Below are 23907 nucleotides of genomic sequence, written 5' to 3'. Positions count from 1 at the left end.
ATGCTGGAGGAACTCATTCAGCCTTGCAGTGTCCACAAGAGATATTGCCGATGTTTCGGCCAGCAACCTCTGACGTCTCCAGTAAACGATAGATGTAATTAACTTTTAAACAAATATGCCTTCCAAGGCACTGGCAGCCAAGTCAAACAGTGACAATTCTACTTGAGGTCTTTCTGTTTATAATGAATAGCAGATAAAATTAAGTTTGAAACAACATTAAAGCCACTTATTGATAAATGTTTCATATTAAAATTCATTACACAGTGATATATCAGAAAGCAATATCTAAAATAATTCATCGCACACTTCTGACTGATTGCAAGGTCGTCATTATGTTCTCAACTCTAGAAGATGCTCTCAATGATCAGAGACGACTGGAATGCACTTTTTTAAACAGCATGCCAATTCCATGGTAACCATTAGTCTCCAGACTTCAACATTGGATTATGGTAATCAAGATTTATTTGTATTTATTATTTTTGCCAAGATTTATAATTCCTGCACTGAATCTATAGGATATCTTGTTCTATAGTAAAACATCTGCAAAAAATAACATTTAAAAAAGTTATTTTTCAGAAACAAAAACATTTCAAATAATACTCCAAAATTACAGCTTGATTAATCACTATTGTGTCATGGTGTATGAAGTTTCTCTCAACTCCATCACAGTCTTAGTCAGCCTGTACTCTACTTTTAAAATAGGAGCAGTTTTGTAAAACCATGTTCAACACTTCATTAGCTTGAATCTTTAGTTTAGATAATTAGATCATTATTCCTTTCTGGCATGTGTCTGAAAGATTATGTAACTTCTGATCCACTTGTTTCAATACTGTGCCAAATAAACGCAGCATCATATTCATGCCTTTGCAGCCATTTTGTTCTATACATATGGTTGTAGGGTGAATATAAGCTCTCACAACTGGAGGGAGAACAAACATTTTTATTAGCTTATAACTATGGGTGGGGTTTCACAGTAGTCTTCAGAAGGGTTCTGGGTTTAGGCGGGAACCAGAGTTATATGTGAGAAGATGGGGGCGGAGCGAGGAGGCAGGGCCAGCCATCAGCACAACACACTACCAGAGAATCCCAGTTCATTGCACTTGCACATTCAGGTATAATTTAGGGTCTGTGAATGAAGACAGAGAACATAGATTCAGAAAAATGAGTTGAAAAATATACAGTTATTTACAAATTTACAGATTTAAGCAGTACAGGGGTCTGGAGATCCTGGTGGAGTGCCTTAGCACCAGGGGTCTTTGGACTTCTTGGGTCTCCTGATCCCCTTGTGAGGGAGGAGAGCCGGGCTGGGTCTCTGGCTCAACGGTGAAGGGGAATGCACTTTCCTACTGAACCAGATCCTCTGAGGCCCTGACTGGAGGTGGCGAGAATGAGCTCCGTGGCTCACAGGACACTTGAGGAGGATGCCAGGTCTCTGATGGAGATGATGTCCTCCCTGTCATCCGAGTACTCCACATAGGCATATGTGGAATTGGCGTGAAGCAGTTTCACCCTTTCCACCAGGGGGTCAGTCTTGCTTCTCCTCACGTGCTTCCTGAGAAGGACTGGACCAGGAGTGGTGAGCCAGTTTGGGAGTGTAGTTCCCGATGCCAATCTTCTTTCAAAATTGAAGAGGAGCTCATGAGGAGTAGTGTTGGTTGCGGTACATTGTAGCGACTGGATGGAATGGAGCGCCATGGGAAGAACTTCCCGCCAGTGTGAGTCTGGAAGGCCTTTTGCCTTCAGGGCCAGTTTGACAGCCTTCTAGACCATGGCATTCTCATTTTAAACATGCCTATTCCCCCGGGGGGTTGTAGCTAGCAATCCTGCTGGACGCAATGTCCCTCACCAGCAAGTACTAACATAGCACATCACTCATAAAGGATAATCCCAGGTCAGTATGAATTTAGTTGGAATACCCAAACAGGTCAAAAATGGAGTCTAGGGCCTTTATGATTAACGAAGTGGACGTGTCTTGACATGGAATGGCAAATGGGAAGCGGGAGTACTTGTCAATGACAGAGAGGAAGAAAGTGTTCCCATTTGTGGAGGGGAGAGGTTCCTTAAAATTGACACTGAGCTGTTCAAAGGGCCTGGATGACTTGATCAGGTGCGACTTTGCTGGGTGGTAGAAGTGTGGCTTGCACACTGCGCAGACCTGGCAAGACCTGGTCATTTCCATGGCGTCTTCCATGGAGTAGAGCAGATTGCACGCCTTGACAAAATGAGCCATGCAGGTAATCCCTGGATGGCATAACTCATTATGTAGAGACCACAGTTGGCCAGTGTGTGCAGAGGCACAGCTTCCTCTAGATAAGGCATCTGGCGGGTAATTAAGGGCTCCTGGCTGACAGTCATAATTGTAGGTGGAGAGCTCGTTCCTCCACCTTGCAATCTTGTCATTCTTGATTTTGCCCTCTTGACATTATTAAATATGAATGCGATAGAGCACTGGTCAGTGAGGAGCATAAATTTTCTACCAGCCAGGTAGTCTCTCCAGTGCCTCACGGCTTCAACAATGGCTTTAGCCTCCGGAGCTAGTGGCCTTGTAATGTCTGAGAAAAAAATGCAACCGCCCTGCCTGCCTGGTTGAGTGGAGCGGCCAGGGCTACATCTGAAACGTCGCTTTCCACTTGGAAAGGTACATTCTCATCCACCGCGTGCATGGCAGCTTTCGCAATGGGATTTCGGAAGTAGTTAAAATCCGTTTGGGCTTCAGCTGAGAGGGAGAAAGTAGTGGCTTTCAAGAGAGGACAAACCTTATCAGTGTATTTAGGGATCCACTGGGTGTAATATGAGAAAAACCCCAGACATTTCCTCAAAGCCTTTGTGGTCCTGGTGATGGGGAGCTCTAACAGGGGGCGCATCCTATCGGGGTCAGGGCCAATGATGTCATTCTCCACCACGTAGCCAAAGATAGCCAAGATGTTTAGTCCTGAACACACACTTGTCAGAGTTATAAGTGAGATTCAGGGCTTTCACTGCGAGAAGAAAACTCTGAAGGTTGGCGTAATGGTCTTCCAAAGTGTGGCCACAGTTGGTGACATTATCCAGGTCAGGGAAGGTGACCCACACTCGTCCACCATTCTGTCCATCTGCCTCTGGAAGATAGAAACCCCATTAGTGATACCGAAAGGGACCCTCCTGAATTGATAGAGATGACCTTTAGCCTCAAATGCCATATATGGATGGTTCTCAGAGTGGATTGGCAGCTGGTGATAAGTAGTTTTCAGGTCGATGGTCAAATAGACCCGATACTGCGCAATATCATTCACTATGTCGGAAGTTCGAGGAGGGGTGGGGTATGTGTTCAGGAGTGTGTAACAATTAATAGTTTGGCTCTAGTCAATTACTAGTATGGACTTGTTTTCCCCTTTTACCACTACCACTTGTGCTCTCCACGGGCTGGTGCTAGGTTCAATGATACCTTCATTGAGCAGGTGTTGTGTCTCAGACTTTATAAAATCTCGGTCTCTTCTTGGTAGCAATTGGTTTGCAGTCTGAGGACAGATTCGGAAAGAGAAGTGTGGGGTGTTGATATTCAGTGTGAAAAGGCTGCATGTGGGTTCTGATTTTAGGGGCCCTCCATTCTGAACCGTTACGGGGGAGGGGACCAGAATACTCCAAGGTCACCCTTCTAAGGTGATACAGGAAGTCCAGACCCAACAACACTGGAGCACATAATTAATCAAGTATACACAGGCAAAATTTACAGAATTTCCTCCCTTCAAACGACAGATGTCCTATACAACATTGTTGAACACACGTAGAATGCGAATGAGGCACGAGAAATATGCGGTAATTAGAAGGATACATCTTCAGGTTGTATTTTTGCACAGTCCGTGAGTCTATGAAGCTGTCAGTAGAGCCTGTGTCGATTAGGCTTTTAGTGGTTTGTCCGTTTACCGTCACAGTCATTGAGTTGCTGAGCTGGTGAGGTCTGTCCTGATCTAGGATCATCGAGGCTAAAACCCCGGATACTCCATACTCCTCACTCGAGTGGCCCCTCCATCCTGGGTTGCCCTGCGTGGGTAAGATGGCGTCCATCTCGTTCCTCCTCTGATGATAATGGCCCTGTTTGAATTTGAGTTGCGGCAAGATGGCTGCTGAGTCTTTTCATGCTGTCTCCTCACTGCCACCCTCCATTGGCGCAGCAAGTGGGTTCGGGTGAATTTGGGGTTGGAATCGGATCTGGGAGTCGTGCAGGCCATGGATTTCCCTGGGCTTCCCCTTGCATGGCAAACCCTCGCCCAATGCCCTTCGTTACCACAGCTGTAACACACTGAGTCTTTAGGTTGGATATGCTTGATCTTTCCGCAGAAAAAGCACTCCCTAGGGCTGGGGTAGCGGGAGCAGCTGGTCCTTGGAAGGGGTCACTTGGGTGAGGGAGCTCGCAGGCTTCAAGGCCGTCATTCTCCAACCTGACCTGTTCCAACGATTTGGCCAGTTCAATGTGGCTTGCCAGGTACTTCTTTCCCGACTTGAGCAGTCGCTGCTTCATGTACCTCGAGCAGACCCCTGCAACTAGAGTGTCCCAGATCTGTTCTTCCTCACGAACATGGTCCATTGCCGTTTCATACCTGCACTTCTTGGCAAGCGTCCACAGATCCAGCAGGTAGTCATCGATGGTCTCACCTGGCTGTGGGTGACATAGAGCTAGTCGGTGCCTCACTAGGACCTCACTTTATGACTTCAGGTACTATGTCTTCAACGCCAGGTACTGTGTCTATGGCAGCATCATATGTAGTGCAGTCCCTGATGACTGCATACCCTTTTATTCCTACCCTCAAAACGAGTGTGTATCTCCTGAGTTCATCAGTGTGGAAGATGTCTCTGGTCACGTTCAGGTAGGTCCTGAAGCAGTCTAGCCAGTACGTGAACTCCTTAGCCACATCAGGAGACAGAAGGTCTATCAGGAGCCTACCTGGCACGAGCAGCGCTTCCATCATTTAGGGAATAAGCTAATAAAATTGTAGCATGAATAAAAGCTCTCATGACTGGAAGGAGGACAAACGCTTTTATTGGCTTATAACTGAGGGTCGGGTCTCACAGTAATCTTCAGAAGGGTTCTGGGTTTAGGCAGAAAATCAGGGTTATATGTAAGCAGATGGGGGCAGAGCCTGCCATCAGCACCACACACTACCAGTGAATCCCAGTTCACTGCAAAGGCATAGAATCTTAAAGCTTAGAAGGAGGCCATTGGAGCCAACAAGTTGTGACTGACTCTTTAAAAGAGGCTCCCAAATCCTTTAACTTTCACCATGTCCTCACATTTATCTTTTTCAGATTCATTGTTCAAATTCCATTTGGGCTACACTGCTGGCTTGTCTGGACCCAATATGTGAACTGTCTATCTGAGAGGGAAGAACTCCCTCGGTACAGAGCTGAAACTCCATACGGAATGATTCTCTTAAATCTTTGCTGGAAATTGGTATTGGGGTAACAGATAATTCAATGGTAGAGCAGAAATGATTGGTCAAATCTTGCTTCTGCTTCTTCTGTAGTGAAAGACAGAAGTCTGCAAACGCTGTGATTTTAGTAAAAGCACCAAAATGTTGGAAGAACTCAGTAGATTTCTCACATCCTATTGATGCTATGAGACCTGCTGAGTTCATCCAGCATTACTGTGTTTCTGCTTCTTATGCACTTTAGGGTCTCTTGAATCACTCACGGCCCTTTTCCAAAATGGGTGCCCTCCATCGAGATTTGGTGGAGCGCCTTATCTCATTCAAACCCATTCACTCTACTTCAGTGGCACCCTGTTTCTTAAAATTGCCTGTAATTTGAGTTGGGTTGATATAAAGATGTGAAAATGTACCCACTCTTGCAACAAAATCATATTTCATTATGCATGAAACCCAAAGGTGGGGAGCAACGAAGGATAAAGATTCTACTGGTGAAATAGTATTTAAGCGGATAATTCATTGCAAAATATCAGCTATATGGTAAACTATAAACATCGTGAGTTTGTATTATCTTAACAAATTAGGATCGTAGTGAAGGCGAGAATTGCAAATCTAATCAACTATATTGAAGACTTCAATTTGTAAATTTTAAATTTTAAATTTAGAAACATAGCACAGTAACAGGCCCTTTTGGTCCACGAGCCCATGCTGCCCAATTACACCCAACTGACCAACAACCCCCGTACGATTTTGAACAGTGGAAGGAAACCGGAGCACCCAGAGGAAACCTATGCAGACGCAGGGAGAATGTATAAACCCCTTACAGACAGCGTGGAATGTCCCAGTCACTAATGCTGTGACAACGTTACACTAACCGCTACGATAATCGTGCTGCCCTGAACTTCACTCATTTTCATTTATTCATTATTCAAAATACATAATCGATAATGTAAATTCATTTATTCAGTTCAATAAACATCACTCAGTCTCTGTAACTTTATCGCAGCCTGGGCTACAGAGAGAGAAGTGAAGGTTTTCGATGATCTTCGCTGAGCACGCTTGTCTGCCATGTGATTGATGCAAGCTTGCTATAAAAAGCTGTTAGTGTCCATTGAGGAAGGGAACACCTGCCACACGGCCCTTCTTGGCTTGGCATAAACATAATACACTTAAATGCTGCTGGAATAGGTGAACAAGTCATTTGGCTGTAAAAGCATTCGTTACATTCAAGACATTAGATCCTCACTGTCTCCTCCAATTAGTGATGGGAACGACATCCCATTTCCTTTTCAGTATCAGGTTAATCTTGAAAAGAAGTTCAACATGTCCAGTGCTGAATGTTCAGCATGTCTGTTTAAGACATGAATTTAAAAAATAAGGAGTATGTTTCTTTCATTCGTTCGAGAGGATCTAACTATTCCACCATCCACCGTTATTCATGTTTGTTTATCTATTCATGTGGGATGGATGAGGATGCTCCTGCAGTAAGATCTCTTTTGGCCAACTTACATACCTTCTCAATGGCTCAAGACACTATATCCATGTACTCTTCGGCTTTCACCTCCTCCCCATGGACTGCTCCGACAGATTGCACGATTGCAAAGTCATTTTTTTCCAAGGTAACTGTCATTATTTTTATATATAAATCTTTTCTATTTATTGTCTCTTTTAATTCGAACTATGTATACAATTGCAGTATTTTCTTTTGAAGTATCTCTGGCTGCAGCAAATAAGAATTTCAGTCCATATATCCATTGTAAAATGTATATGATAAGAAACTCATTATCATTATGAGACCATAAGACTATAGGAGTAGAATTAGGCCATTCATCCCACTGAGTCCACTCCACCATTCAAATCATAGCTCAGTATTTTTACTTACAATACCAATCTCCTGCCTTCTCACATAACTTTGATGCTCTGACTAATCAATAACCTATCCTCTGCTTTAAATATACCCAATGACTTGGCCATCACAGCTTTCTGTAGCAATGATTTCCACAGATTTATCACCCTCTGGCTGAGAAAAAAACCTTTCCATATCTCTGTTCTAAAGAATGTTCTGAGGCTGTATTCTCCATATAATTGTAAACAGTATAACCACTATGTGATACATCATGCATGGAGGATTAAAGGATCAGTTGTAAGGGGGGGTACTTGATGGTTGGCACAGACTAAGTGAACTGAAAGGCCTGTTTTCTGCTATATCTCCCTTTGATTCTTTGACTCTGATTTCTCTCTGTGTACATTCAAACCTTACTTGTGACTGTCCAACATCATTTTAATATACATAGATCCTACTAAAATGTGCAAAATTATGAAGGGAATAGATAGACTAGACGTGAGTAGACTCTTTCCCCTGAGGGCTAGGAAGGTTGGAACAAGAGGGCATAAGTTAAGGGTAAGGGGGGAAAAACTTTAGAAAAAAATGTTAGAGGATGCTTCTTCACTTAGAGAGTAGTGGCAGAATGGAATGATCTTCCAGAGGAGATAGTTGCAGCAGGGTCCTTTCTGTCATTTAAGAGAAGCTTGGATGTGTACATGGATATGAGGGGGGGGTGGAGGGTTATGGGTGAAGAGTGGAGTGGGGGGGGGGAGCTAGTGGAGTTGTTCAAGTGAACTGGTGTCGACTCGTAGGGCTGATTTGGACTGTTTCCCCGCTGTAAACTGTAAACTGTTATATGGTTTTGTGGTTAAGTGTCACATGGTGAGGTTGAGGTTGGTTATTCACAAGAGGTAGAGGCTCTCTTTCTCTGGGATTGAATGGAGCTGTTATAAAACAGGCCTTTGCATACCTCTGTGGATAATGACTGGACCAATTTCAAGTTCTGCTGTGGTGCATTAACATAAGTACGGCAGAGTGCTTTTAAAATACATTTGTAAACAGCCAAACTATTATGTTCCTCATTAGCAAGAAGAATACAAAGGTAAGTGGTGGCTGCCTCTGTACAATAGGGCCCCCTGTTACCTGTATATTAATTCAAGTGTTCAAAAGGCTAATCACTTCAGACTGATCTACAAAGCATCTCATTTCCTTATCGAATTTCTTCATTGGACTCAGCCATGCTTGTCTGATCTCCAGCCTTCTTCAATAACTGTTTTATGTTCTTATCATTTGAACAGCCAGCATTCTAATGAAGGAATGAAGAAATGCTAATTTCTTTATCCTTATTGTGAATGGTTGGGGGTGGTGGGGGGGGGGGGGTTGATAAAGGTCTTTGCAAGTATCCATGGGAAAGGTCACAGATAGGTTCTACAGGTGCACACTTTATAATAGCAACTCTGTGCAGGGATAAAAAGCGACAGTGACGTTTCTGGACTCTTCTCTCAAGAGGAATTGGTAGTGACTGACCATCGAGAAAAGAGAAAAGAACTGACCTATTTCATTCTTGCCAAGGTCAGACTGCTGCCAGCAGCAAGATATTATTTGGAGAGAAAATGATGAGACATATTACCTGCCCATTGTGAATTATTCAGTCAGGTCAACTTTGAAGCAGGTTTGTTTTAATGTTTACAATTCACTGAAACTGAATGGTGAGCTTGCCTTATTTTTGCCATGATATTCCGCAAAGACATCAGATGAAACAAATGCTTGCCACAAGGACATCTCACGTTTTAGGGTTCATCGTAATTCAGGATAAATGTTGCAAACTTTAAACCACAAATATGAAAGGTTGTTCCATAATTCTTTTATGTGATGTCTTCAGTTTTATTATCGCAGCATAATACCTGGAAGCTGAATTGTCAACATTTACTTCCTAACCATTAGCCAGGCGATGGACAACTTCAATTGTACAGTAACCAAAAAAAAAATCATTGAACAGAAACTGACGTCTTTGGATAGTAACATGCACTTTGGCATCTTTGCTGCAGTGTTGAAAGCTTGACATTTCCGAGCAAGAGCACAGAAAGATAACATAGTACTAAAACGGAGTCCTTTGGTTGAAACTCTGGTGGAAATTTGGGGGCTATACTCAAACCTAAGTGTCTGAGGTCCAAGATGACACTCTACCCAGTCCATCAAATGATAGACAAGCATTTAGTACTGGCCTTCTCCAAACTATTTGGCACCTTAGAAAATGGCGCATAGGGCAGATTAACAATGACTTAACTGTTCAACCTTACCAAATTAAATACAATTCCCATCATCACCCAAGGAAAAGAAGGCCCAATCTGGGATAAATCATTCTGATTCAGAAAGAAAGATAACTTGACTAGTTGACTTACTGCACACTGAATAGAAATAAAAACACAATACTGGAGAAACTCAGCAGGTCAAACAGCCTACTTTATATAGTATATAAAGTACTTTGTTTTCCTGCTGAGTTTCTCCAGCATTGTGTTTTTTTATTTCAATTACTGCACTTGTAAACTTCTGTTCTACTGCATACTGTACAGAATCTGATGAGAATTTATTCACAGAATTCCATTATTGTTAAATGTAATTGACAAAAATCTCTGCCACAACTTTTTAAATTTTCCACTGAGCTCCTCTGACTTCAAGTATTTGCATTGGATGTTCTTTGCTGGATATTATCTTGTAATCATTGCAATTTTTTGAAGTACCTTTGTACTTGATAGCAAAACATCCTAGTTTGAGATCAAATACTTTTGTCAACTAATAACAGAGGATTTAACATTACAAATCAATTCTACATTCATCCCATGTGCCTTTGTGCAACAACATACACACAATCTGTTATGAGGAAAGTTCCATCTTGAATCATTAGGCCTTTTTATAGTGGTTAAAAAAAAAGCAAATGTAAAGGTGGATATTCTTTGCCTTCACATTGTTGCACCTCCCTTTATAAAAAGACCAACGGGTGGATGCTCGATGCAGACTCTGATCCTTCCGAGGGGTGGTGGTGGGGTTAGTCCCAGAGGTGGTGTGAATCACTTTGCCTTGATCCATAAATGCACTGCCGCTGAAGGCAGCTGCTTAGGGCCAAGCTGATGGTGTCACTATGATGTCGTCAGCCCGCAACCCAGGAGCAAGCACCAGGGCTCCCATGATCATTGGTGCTGGAGTTAGGGCTTCCTCTTGCCACCTGGAAACGTCATCTTATCATTCCGGCTCTGCACTTCACTCCTTCACCGAGACAGGCTGGAACAGAGCAGACAAGGACGTGGTGAAGCCCGGTGGGGTGAGCCTCTTTTTGTTTTAATGGCAGTCTTCATTACCCATAATCCCCCATGCAACTGGAACTGATCTGCATTTCCCAGAGCAGTTCCAGCTGAGTGGGGGATTATAAGTAATGAAGTCAACCATTGCTTGCCACATACATTAGATCTCACAATGATGGACAGTGCTATGCACAATGCCCCACCTCTCTCAACTCTGGAGGATGGCTTCCAATGTTGTTCTCCATAAAAGCTATGCTGGAACAGCCTTATAGGCCTTTTCCATAAAAGGTAAGTGTAGTGAACTGGGATTCACTAGAAGGGTGCTGTACTGATGATTGGTCCTGCCTCCTGTCTCCTCCCCTTGGGGCCCATATATAACCCTGATTTCCCGCCTAAACCCAGAACCCCACTGAAGCCTGTTTGTGAACCCTACCTGTGTTGTAAGCAAAGAAAAGCATTTGTTCTCCCTCCAGCTGAGTGTGAGCTTTTATCTACGCACCAATTTTATTAGCTTACAAATAAGGATGGAGGTGTTACTCAAGTCCAGTATGCTGTTAATAGACCCCCCCAGTCTCCTGATGTGTCTGTGGAGTTCGCATATTGGCTAGACTGCTTCCAGGCCTACTTGAACGTGACCAGGGACATCTTACATACAGATGAGCTCCAGAGGTCAGTGCTCATCTCAATGGTAGGGACGAAAGGGTATGCAGTCATCTGAGACTGACCGACGTATGAGGATGCCATTGACGCACTGAAGACCTGCTACATGAAGGCACCGAATGAGGTCCTAGCGAGGCACAGGCTCACCCTATGCGCCAACGGCCAGGAGAATTGATTGATGACTACCTACTGGATCTACGGAAGCTTGCTAAGAAGTGCAGGTATGAGGCAGCTTCGGGAAGTCGACAGATCTGGGACACCCTAGTTGCAGGGGTCCGCTTGAGGTATGTGAGGCAACGACTACTTGAGTTGGGAAGGAAGGATCTCGCTAGCCACGTCCAGCTGGCCAAATCACTGGAACAGGCCAGTCTCGAGAACGATGACCTTGAGGCCAGCGAACTCACGCTCTCGGGTGAGCCCCTCCAAGGACCGGCTGCTCCTGTTATGGCAACCCCTGCTCTAACAGCTGCTGCTTCCTGAGCCCAAGAGTGTCTTTCCTGCAGCAAGGGACAGCACCCCGTGCCCGCCGCCCAGCTAAACACTCAGCGTGCTCCATCTGTGGGAAGAAGGAACATTGCGTGAGGGTCTGCTGCGTGAAGGGAGGTCCGGGGAAGTCCATGGCCTGTACTGCTCCTGGATCCGATTCCAGCCCAGAGCCATCTGCCCTGGACTCACCTGAGATCACTTGCTGCACAACCTGCCACCAATGGAAACAGCACAAAAAGACTCGGTGGCCATCTTTCAGCAGCCCAATTATGAATTCAGCACCGATATCATCATTAGAGGAGAAAGGAGGGCGGCCATCTTGCTGCACCACGAGGTCGGTGCCATCTTACCTGCACTGGCTGACTCAAGATGGAGGGGGCCACTCGAGGGAAGAACACGACACCAGCTCAGCAACTCGATGGTGACAGTGAAGGTAAATGAACATTCGACCAAGTGCCTGATTAACATAGGCTCCACGGAAAGTTTCATAGACTCATGGACTGTGCAAAAATATGACTTAAAAATGTACCCCTCTAATTACCGAATCTTCCTAGCGTCCCCGTCCCATTCAGCGTGTGTACAGAAACATTGTATTGTTCATCCGTCATTTGAAGGAGGCGAATTATGGAAATTTTGCATGTACATTTTAGATGAATTGTGTGGTCCAATATTGTTTGGTCTGGACTTTCTACATCACCTTAAAAGCGTGACCTTGGAGTTTTCTGGTCCCCTTCCCTTGGTAATAGTTCGGAATGGAGGATCCACTTGCAGCCTCTCCACACTGTTCCCTCCCACCGTTCCCAAATCTGAAAGCCCATCTCCACAGCGTGGCCGACAGGGAGTTTATAAAGATGGAGACTCAGCACTTGCTGGAGGAGGGGATCATTGAACCCAGCACCAGCCTGTAGAGAGCACAAGTGGTGGTGGTAAAGGGGGAAAACAAGTCCTGGTTAGTGATTGACTATAGCCAAACAATTAACAGAAACACACTCCTGGACACATACCCCCTCCCTCGCATTTCGGATATGGTGAATGATATCGTGCAGTATTGGCTCTATTCAACCATCGACCTGAAAGCCGCCTATCACCAGCTACCAATCTGCTCTGAGGACCACCCATATACAGCATTTGAGGCTAATGGTCAATGCTATCAGTTCTGTACGGTTTCTTTCGGTATTACCAATGGGGTGTCTACATTCCAGCAGCAGATGAACAGGATGGTGGATGAATATGTGTTGAAGGCTACCTTCCCCTACCTCGACAATGTTGCCATCTGTGGCCACACCGCGGAAGACCATGATGCCAATCTCTAGAGCTTTCTCCACGCAGTGACAGCCATGAATCTCACTTACAATTCTGACAAGTGTGTATTCAGGACTACACGATTGGCTACATGGCCCCGACCCTGATAGTGTGTGCCCCTGTTAGAACTTCCCCTCCCTGAAACCACAAAGACATTAAGGAGATGCCTGGGTTTTTTTTCATATTATACCCGGTGAGTCGCTCAATACGCCGACAAGGTTCGTCCCCTCTTAAAAAGCCACCACTTTCCCCCTTTCGGCTGAAGCCCAGACAGCTTTTAATTGCCTCCGAAAGTACATTGTGAAAGCCGCCATGCATGCGGTAGACAAAAATGTACCTTTCCAAGTGGAAAATGATGTTTCAGACATAGCCCTGGCCATTACTCTCAATCAGGTGAGCAGGCCAGTTGTCTTTTTCTCATGGATGCTTCAAGGCCACGAGCTCTGGAGCCCATCTGTGGAAAAAGAGGCTCAGGCCATTGTAGAAGCCATAAGGCACTGGAGGCACAACCTTGCTGGAAGAAGATTTAAGCTCCTCGTGGACCATTACTATGTCGCATTCATGTTGAGCAATGCCAAGAGTGGAAAAATCAAGAATGACGAAATTGGTAGGTGGAGGATTGAACTCTCCACCAGCAGTTTTGACATTGCCTACTGGCCAGGGGCGCTTAACAATCCTCCAGATGTCTTGTCCAGGGGATGCTGTGCTTCCGCACACACCGGTCAACTGCAGACCATACACAATGAGCTCTGCCATCCAGGGGTCATCAGCATGGCTCATTTTGTCAAGTCTTGCAATTTGCCCTACTCAATAGAAGATGTCAGGGAAATGACCAGGTCATGCCAGGTCTGCGCTGAGTGCAAGCCGCACTTTATTCCCCCATGAAAATGCACCTGATTAAATCATCCAGGCCCTTTGAACGGCTCAGCATCGATTTTAAGGGACCTTTCTCCTCCATGAATGGGAACATCTACTTTCTCTCAGTCATCGACGAGTACTCCCGCTTCCCGTTTGCTACCATGCCCAGACACATCCATCTCGTCCGTTATGGAGGTCCTAGACTCAATTTTCACCCTGTTCGGGTATCCTGGCTATATTCATAGCAACTGGGTCTCAGCCTTCATGAGCGATGAGCTGCGTCAGTACCTGCTGGTGAGGAGCATTGCATCCAGCAAGACTACCAGTTACAACCCCTGGGGTAATGGGCAGGTTGAAAAAGACAATGCCACAATCTGGAAGACTGTCAAACTTGCCCTGAAACAAAAAGGCCTTCCAGATTCACGCTGACAGGATGTGCTCCCCATCGTGCTCCACTCAATTCGGTCACTACTCAACACTCACTCATGAGCTCATGTTTACATTCGACAAAAGATTGGCATCAGGGTCTACACTCCCAGCCTGGCTCACTAGTGCTGGTCCTGTCCTTCTCAAGAAGCACATGAGGAGAAGCAAGACCGACCCGCTGGTGGATAGGGTAAAATTGATCTATGCCAATCCCACGTATGCCTACGTGGAGTACTCAGATGGCAGGGAGCACACCATCTCCATTAGGGACCTGGCATCCTCCGGAACAGAGGATCTGTTGCCTCAGGTGCCCCATGAGCTACCAAACATTTTCTCCCCACACCACCCCCGCCCCCCACTCAGGGCCTTAGAGGACCTGGTTCAGGAGGAGAGTGAACCCCTCACCACCCCCATCATCAAGCCAGAGCTCCAGCCCACAACCCTTCCATCACAGGTGGATCAGGAGACTCAAGGCGCTCCACTAGGATATCCAGACCCCTGGACCACCTGAATCTGTAAATAGTATTGTAAATATTTCTCTTCTGTGTCAATTACTGGCTTCTGATCCTTGTTCTCTTCATCCACAGACCCTTAATTCTGAATGTAGAGAACTGGGATTCACTAGAAGTGTGCTATACTGACGGCTCTTCCCCCTGGGGTGCATATATAACCATGTTTTCCTGCCTAAACCCAGCACCCCTCTGAAGCCTGTTTGTGAATCCTATCTGTGTTGTAACCTAATAAAACTGTTAGTCTCTCTCAAGTCGAGTGTGAGCTTTTATCTACGCAACAGTAAGTCCGCCATTTGTTTTACTCGTTCAGCCGGCTGCAATGTAGCATTATTCCATAATAAGGGCTATTGATTTTCAGGTTTTATATTTAAGGATGTAATGTCTAAAAGGCTGTAGTCAATTAATTTAGAGGTTTAGGATAATTTTATAGATATTTTTCAAAATTGACCATGGATTAAAGGGATCCTTGCAAAGCATCATCTTATTTCCCTTTCTACCTTGTCTGCTATACCTTTCTTCACCCATATATTTAGATTTTAATAATTTTTATATACATTTTAAATTGACCATTTATTTCCTTGTTGTTGCAAAGAAATATGTGACAAATAAAAATAAACAGCTGTTGACAGAATTTATAATTAAAGCATGGGATGAAAATTCTATATTTCTCTATGCATGATCTAATGAGAAAATGTGAAAGATGCAACAGTTTTACTCTCATGAACAGAGACATTTAGTGTGTGGCGGACAATATATGGGATTAGACTGAGACTACATTTAAACTGTATACTTGAGCCAAAACATATGAGTCTCCTTGGAAGAATGCACTAATAATACTTGATATATGATTCTTAACTCTGCAGTATGCTGTGTTGGGCCAAACTGTGAGTGAGAGTGAAAAGGAAACTGGTGTGAAACCAAAACATAATATGCAAGTTTTACCAAATAAATAATGTAGCCTCAAGATGAAAGTAATTGCGCTTAATGATTAATGTGATTAATGTCCAAGATGCATTATGTTATTTCCCAGATACTGTAAGAAAAGGATTGATAAGAAGGAACTACAACATTAAAAATAGAAGAAATATGTCAGGGCTACTTTGGTGGTAACCCGTCACTAATAATGATATATTCATGGAGTGGCTTTTGTTTTGCATGATGAGCTTTTAATGAATTAACATATGATCATTGACTGAAATCTTCCAACAAATTCAACCAAAAAAAGCTTGAAAATCACTGATCATTTAAAAAAAAAATTTGTTACCCATTGATGTTTCCTTGCATACCTTAAAATACTCTTAGAATTAAATAAAATTAAAATTCAGCCCTGGAGAACACAGAGTTCATGTGAAGGTTTTATTTTTCATGTCTAGTAAATTGCTTTCTGTATTGTGGGGTGTGAAGACCAGAAATCTGAAACTTGTTGAGGAGGTGTGACTTGGGTTCATCCCTGGACAGGTCAGGAAGTGGTGTGGTTACGAAGGTGATATAGGCACAGAATGTCATTGCATCAAAAGAGGAGGTGGGTTCTATGGGCATTAAACATCTCTGAAGGGACTCTCTTTAGCTTCTCTTTTGTGGCTTGGTAGTGGTGCTGCATGAATAGTGTCTTTACAGGGTAAACCAAGAAAATACGTTTCAATGTACTTTCGTGTACATGACATCACGCAGAATTTTGAGCATGCATGTGTAAAATGTCAAATATCCATCTGAAAGGGTAGATGGTATGGATGTCTTAGGGAGCTGTGAATATGCTGTCCTTAAAGAAATATTCAATGCTACACAAATGGTTCTTGAACAATGGGCTAGTTTGACATCTGGAGAAGATGAGGTGGAAACACCCCAGTTCATGATTAATTTCTCTGTCTTCTGTGCCCTTGTGGTTCTGAGTCCCCTGCCCACATTAGAAATTGTTCCTGGCATTGAATGCCTGGTTGACCTTCTCTGGTATCCAAAGTTCTAATCCCAATCTCAACAAGTTTCAGGGTTAATTTTCGGATTTTGTAACTTCTAGCTCATCATATGAGATTTGCCAAAATGGTAAGAAAATCACTCACAGTGTGAGTGGAATTGGTGATCAGCACTCATGGGAACTTGCCCATGTACAAACTTAATATATTGTACCCATGTTGATAGTTTAGTTCAATAAAAAAGGAAATGCTGGGAATACTTGGTGGGCCATGGTCTATGTGCCGAAGGAGAAACAGAGTTAATATTCAGAGTAAAAACACAGAAATGCTGAAGGAACACAGTCGTCTCGCAGCGTGCATAGGAGGTAAAGATATATTACTGATGTTTTGGGTCTGAGTCCTTACTCAAAGCATAAACATAAAGCAAACAGAAGTCTTTTCTCCTCCAACTCCCCCTTTCTCTTTATTTCAGACACCTGTCTTCTTCTTGCTTATACCTTGAAGAAGGGCCCAGGCCCGAAAAGTCGGTAATATATCTTTACTTCCTGTGGACACTGCGAGACTGGCAAGCTTCCTCCAGCATTTCTATTTGTTTTTATTGCAATCACAGTGTCTGCAGACTTTCATATTTCACTAATATTTTAGTGCTGATCCAAACATCAGAAGACTTTTGGTCAGATGTTTCTTCCATCCAAATCTGAATATTCCCACCTTTTTCTGTCTTTTAATAACTTGGAACATTGCAGCTCAGGAAAAGAGCCTTCAGCTGACCATGTCTGCACTGGCCATAATGCCAAATTAAACAAGTCCTCTCTGCTGCATATCCACTTACTCTCTGCCTGCTCATGTGCCTGCCTAAATGTCTCTTAAACATCACTATCATATCTGCCTCTACCACTCCAGTCCGGCCAGCACTCTTTGTGTACAAAACATGTTTCACACAACTCCTTCCCTGATACATCTTAAAGTTATGCAATATATTGTAGTATTTGATGTTTCCACCTTGGGGTAAAGACTGTTAGATTCTTCTCTCGGTTTCTTCTCAGTCTCCAATGCTCCAGAAAAAAAGTAGGCCAAGTTTTTCCCAACCTCTTAATATTCTCTAATCCAGGCCACATCCTGGTGAATCCCTCTCCAAAGCTTCCACATCCATCCTATAATGTGGTGACTAGAACTGCACAAAATACTTCCAATGAGGCCCAACCAAAGTCTCATACTGTTGTAACATGGCTTCCTGGGTATGAAACTCAATGTCTTTACAATGAAGGCAGTTGCAACTTTCAGCGAGCTATGGACTTGCCTCCCTCTGTACATCAATGATGTGAGTGGTCCTCCCCTTAACTCCCCTTGACCTCCGAAAGTGCAACACTTCACAATGGACTAAATTCCATCTGCTCCTTTTTCTATCCATATTTTCAACCAATATATATCTTGCTACATCATTTGACTCACTTCCTGGTCACTATCAGTATTCCTGCACCCTTCAGACAGAAGAGTCAGAAGCCTGAAGTTCAGCACCTCCAACAGTGTTTTTCTCCACAGCTATCAGGCTCTTGAACTTACTTGTGCTACCATGACCCTAACCGTGAACTACTACTCTAGCCCCAGTATTGAAATCTCATTTAATAAATCATATCTTAATCAAACATAATCATAAATTTCACTAAAAGTAACTGTAAATATTTATTTATCTGTCCCCTCATTCATTACCGTATATTTTGGAGTATAAGTCGAGTTGTGAAACTCTCAAAAAACGGGGTTGACTTATACGCTGGATATACAGGTACTTTCGAGACCTTAAATTCAGCTCAAAATCCAATCTGCTTTGATCCAGCGTACAAGTCGACCCTTGAAAAACAAAAAAAACCCGACTGTGCCAGATTTTCATTGAAAACAACAATACATTTAGAACCCTTCAAAATCAGTCTCGCTATCATCGTCTGAGGCAAAGATGGCGGAAAACATGTAGCTATTCTCAATGTTTATACAGTCAAGATATGGGTCTCAATCTGTATCTGATGAGGCAGTTTAAGCTTTGTCGTCAGTTTCCCACAATAAATGATCTTCCATGCCATCAATTGCACTTTTTAAACAATTTCATCATAGTCTCTACTTTAACTTTGTCCTATGCCTTGAGCTCAAAGTTACACAGCATATCAAGTGATGCAGCGCACATTGCCCCGCCTTTTGTAAATGACTTTTCTGCACTCGACATCCAGGTATTCCATTCCCCGCTCACATGGTGTTTGAATGGATTGTTCAAGCAGTCATCGAGACATCAAACCACCTGGGATAACCACCATGTAAGTATTATGTAGTGCTAATCTACTTTTAGTCTTCTCAGTTAATTGGCTACCAAACATATCCCAGACCAATAAACTCCGCTCTTCGCAAAAACTGCCTGGCCGCCTGTTCCACACATTGACTATCTATAGTTTTACACCATTTTCATCCATCAGGTACAAAATACCTGCAGGGAATTTTATTTTAGGTTTAATTTTGCATTTGAAGATTATCATGGGTCTTAACTTTGTTCTGTCGGCCATGCACGATAACACTATGGTAGACCTGGTCCTTTCGTGGCCTGTACTTCTGGTTTGAACAGAACACCTTTCCATTCTACTGTTCTATTGCCTATCATGTTTAAATTCATGGGGGTTTCATCCATGTTTTTGATATTTGCCAATGCAAACTGGTGTTTCTGCTGGTGATGAAAACTTACAACTTTATGATCAATATCTTTGGGTAGTTTCTGTGAAATTTTTGTTTTTTTGGCCTAATACCAAATTATTCATGTTCATTAAATGATTACACCAGCCTACTGCAGCCTCAAAATCATCACTGAGGTCTGAGTGTGACATTGCCCACTGCAGTGCAAATGTACTTATTTTATTTTGGGCGACTATGTAACAATCTTGCCTTTGTTCATGTACAAGTTTTGCAATGTGATTTTCCAACTCTGACCAACGAGTGATTCCTTTTTTCAAAGAACATTGCCTTTTTGGTATTTTTCTTAAACTGTCTTCTTTCTTCCTCCAATCTCTTACCAACTTCTCATGCAAATCAAAAGTTCTTGCAGCAGCGCAGGAGTTGGTTTTCTTGGCCATTTTTCATCACTTTCCATTTAAAGCTCACTTCATATTTTTATCATGTACTGCATTGTGTTGATGGACCCTCCATGACAGCAATCACCTCTAGCCAACCCCCAGCAGATCAATCTGTGCAATCTAAGAGGGTCGACGTCTATGCCAGTCAATGGCCCATCTCAGGCATCGCAAGCTTTGGGTGTGGACATATATGCTGGTCAACAGGGAACCTCAGGCAGCCATAAAATGGGGGTGACATGCGCTGGATATACTATGAAACCTTTAAAATGAGGCTGAAAAAGTGGGGGGATCGACTTATATGTCAGTTGACTTATATGCCAAAATATACGGTATTTCTTTTTCCATCTTATGGCATATTGTGGTCATTTAACGTACACTTTTGCAATTGGTGCATCTTATGTACTTGTGTGGTGGCAACAAGTAAGAGTATGGTGCATTTGTACATTTTACTTATGTATAGGACAATCAGACTCCTAGTGTGGCCCCTTCTTTGGTTGGATTGTCTGTATTCTGTTTCAAGAAACCTTCTTGGATGCACCTAACAAATTCTGGCCTTACACTATGGAAGACCCAGTTAATATTGTAAAAGTTAAAAGCCACCTACTATTGCTCAAACATCTTTCCATAATTTATCCACATATCTTTTGCTCTGTCTACTCAGGGAGGTCTACACCATTATAATGATAGCATCTTTCTTAACTCAGGGAGGTCTACACCATTATACACCATTATAATGATAGCATCTTTCTTAACTCTGAGTTCTACCATATAGCATCTTTGACTTCCTTGAGTACAGTGATGACATCCCCTCTGATCAATATGTAGCATTACCACTTCTTTTATATCCCATTCTATCACATCTGAATCATGGCATTAGATTGTCAGTACTTCCCTCTCTCAACCATGTCTCTGTTCTGGCCACAACATCGTAGTTCCATGCACTGCTCCACTGTCTTATCCATAATAGTCCTTGAATTGAAATAAATACACTAATCCATCAGCCTCAACATTAACCTGGCTGTGGCTCTGTCTGTGGCTGTCCTTGGTCTAGGTCTAACCTTATCTTCTCTTCAGTTCCACATTTTCTGACCCAATGGTCTGGTCCTTCTCTCTCTCTTTACAGTAGTTTAAACCCTCCTCGGCTACACTGGCAAACTTCTGCAAGGAAATTGGTGCTCTTGTAGTTTAAATGCATCACAGTCTTCTTGTACAGCTTCCACTCGCCCTGAAAGAAAGCCCAATGATCCAAGTACCCGAAACCCTCCCATTCTACACTACCTCCTCAGCCACTTAGTTCTTTGATTTTCTTTTGTGTTAGTCCATTCCAGGGTAACCATGCAAAGAACTTGTTGGGCAATGTAATAACCTCCTCCAAGTCAAAAACAAAGAAATTCAAATGATGGCCATCTGCACAAATGTTGGAGGTACACAACGGATCAGATTATACCTGTGAAGAAACAGTCATTTAAGGTTTATAAAGTTTGTACACCTGTCATTATCAGCAGTTTGGGGATTTGCATATGATTATGGAAGTCCCAATCTTGCTGGCTTCTCTACACAGGGTTTTCCCCAACTGTTCATGACTCTAGATAAAGAATGCAAATACTGACATTCCCTAGAATCCGCCAGCTGATCCCGTGCCAGGGTTGGTCCTGGCACAGGGTCAACAAGCTCATTCATTTCACTGTAGAGGAAAGGCGAAGAAGACAACCATAAAAACAGAAGAAACTAAAGCAGGATAAGGACATTTGACACCTCATATCTTCCCATCCTCTCAATAGATCATGGCTGGTCTTCTTTTCTGCATTAACTCCATTTCTCTAATTGCCTAGTATTATAAAATCTTCAATGTATTCAGTGACTAATCTACACTTTCTTCTCGGGTGAACATTTATAAGGATTCAGTATCTTCAGGCTTAAATATTTCTTCTCATCTCTGTACTGAATGAGACTGTGATCACTGGCTTGAGACACCCAGCCAAGCAAAACGTCATTTCCATTTCTAACCTGTGAAGCTTTATCAGAATTTATCATATTTCAATGCAATGATCTTCCTCTCTTCTTCATTAGAGAATACAGCCCCCCCGTGAAATTGAGGTCTCCACACAGCATAACCCTCCATCCCATGAATCCATCTGGTAAACCTTAATTGCACTATTTCTATGACATATCAATCCTTCTGGGGAGGGAAAAGGAGAAAAGTAATTATGTTAATTTACACCCTTCTAAATTGGGGAAAGTGATTACATTATTTTATATGCTTTTAAGTAAAGTTGCAGTTCTATAAAATTCTGATGAGACCACACTTGGACTATTGCATTCAGTTCTGGTTATCTCATTACAGCTAAGATGTAGAATGGGTACAGAGGAGATTTACCAGGAAGTTGCCTGGATTGGAGAACATGTCTTATGAAGCAAGGTTGAATGAGCTAAAACTTTGCTCCTTGGAGAGACAAAAGATGAGGGTTGACTTGACAACGGTCTGTAAGATTATGGGGGACACAGATAAGACTTGTCATGTTCCATCAGCGTGACTTTGGTCATGAAACTCAACACTGGAAGAGTCACAAAAGGGAAGTTGGTGCACACTGGGTGAAACATGGGCAGAAAGTTCGGAATGGCTCTGTCTTACCAGCAACCTAAAGCATAGGACAGGTTTCTGCACAGGAAATTGAGAACATTGGCATGAATTTATTTTAGTGGAACCATGTTGCCTGGAAAAGAACTTTTTAGCATTAAACATCTCTCTTGTTAATCTGTTGAAGTTTCAACAAAATTAATCATAGGGTGCTGGGAAAGTATTTATAATATCACAGTACTTCCAAAAACATTGGTATGGATTAGCAGAGCCAAAAATCATCACCCTGCTCAGAGAGAGAGAGAAGCTTGGGAGAAGACCCCATAGGGTAGAACGGTAGCGCAACAGCAAGGGGCTCAGTGGCTGAAGGACTCACACCAAGCCATGGGCTGCTGGAGACTGACACGTAGCAACAAGGTAGCAGGAGCAGGAATCATGAGGGGGATCGGGCATTGACAGCTTTTTAATTGTATCGCCGGTGCAGAACCAGGGGCCGAGGAGGGTGACTTTGAATGCCTAGAGCTCAGGTTCACAGCAGGAATGCACGAGAGGCCATGTGGCTACAGAGGTTACAGGAGTGCAGCTGCGGCATCATTGCAGGAGGTGGCGAGATCATGGACCCTCAGTATCTCCGAAGACACTCCCTTTTGTTTCTCCTTCTCTTCTAAAAAGACTGGACAAGTAGTGGCTCTTTGTGTGCATTTACAGGGCAAACAAAAGTAAACAAACTTTACATATTTATGTACCTGACAATAAAGGAACCTTGAGGTGTTCACATTTTCTGGAAGGGTTGATGGTACAAGGCAGCGTGTGTCACATCTTCTGAAACTCTGACTGCACTTAGAACCGTAGAACCAAAAATCAAGCCCTTCAGATACATGTTGAACATTTATTCTGCCAAGACCCATTGACCTGTATCCAGACCTTAGCCTTCCGTACCTCTCTTATCTTCTCTTATCCGCATACCTATCCACATTTCTCTTAAATGTTGGAATTGAATCTGCATCCATCACATCTGCTGGGAGTTTATTCCATAGTTTCACCAACCTCTAAGTGAAGAAGTTCTCCCAAATATTCTGCATAAAACATACCAGGGTTGAAGGTTAATTGGGAGTACATTGGGCGTCATGGACTCATGGGCAGAAATCGCACACTACCATGCTGTATGTCTGTGATAGTACAGATTCTATCACCAATGTGTATATGTACAGATTGTAGTGTAGGATCATAGGTCCTCTACCGGCACCACCTACAGCTCCTAGAACGCTTCCACCAGCGTTGTCTCCATCCTCAACATCCATTGGAGCGCTTACATCCCTAACGTCGAAGTACTCGAGATGGCAGAGGTCGACAGCATCGAGTCCACGCTGCTGAAGATCCAGCTGCGCTGGATGGGTCACGTCTCCAGAATGGAGGACCATCGCCTTCCCAAGATCGTGTTATATAGCGAGTCCTAACCAGCTTCTCCACTGGCCACCGTGACAGAGGTGCACCAAAGAAAAGGTACAAGGACTGCCTAAAGAAATCTCTTGGTGCCTGCCA

General features: G+C 43.3%; 1 long non-coding RNA gene across 2 annotated transcripts in view; it reads left to right on the top strand.

Moving 5' to 3' along the window:
* Nucleotides 1-16001, top strand: part of LOC138737740 (uncharacterized) — a 31949-nt gene extending 15948 nt beyond the window's left edge. The window contains exons 2-3 of one of the 2 annotated variants that reach the window (XR_011341187.1): nt 265-449; nt 15801-16001. This is a non-coding gene — a long non-coding RNA (uncharacterized lncRNA). Of the gene's footprint in view, nt 1-264; nt 450-5283; nt 5426-15800 lie in introns of those variants that run through there. The other variant, XR_011341186.1, reaches the window with a different exon arrangement.
* The last annotated feature ends 7906 nt before the right edge of the window (nt 16002-23907 follow it).

The sequence above is a fragment of the Narcine bancroftii genome, chromosome 6 (assembly GCF_036971445.1).
Source record: "Narcine bancroftii isolate sNarBan1 chromosome 6, sNarBan1.hap1, whole genome shotgun sequence".
NCBI classification, from domain to species: domain Eukaryota; kingdom Metazoa; phylum Chordata; class Chondrichthyes; order Torpediniformes; family Narcinidae; genus Narcine; species Narcine bancroftii.
Note: the sequence above shows the minus strand (reverse complement) of the source record. Positions and strands in the feature narration are given on the sequence as shown.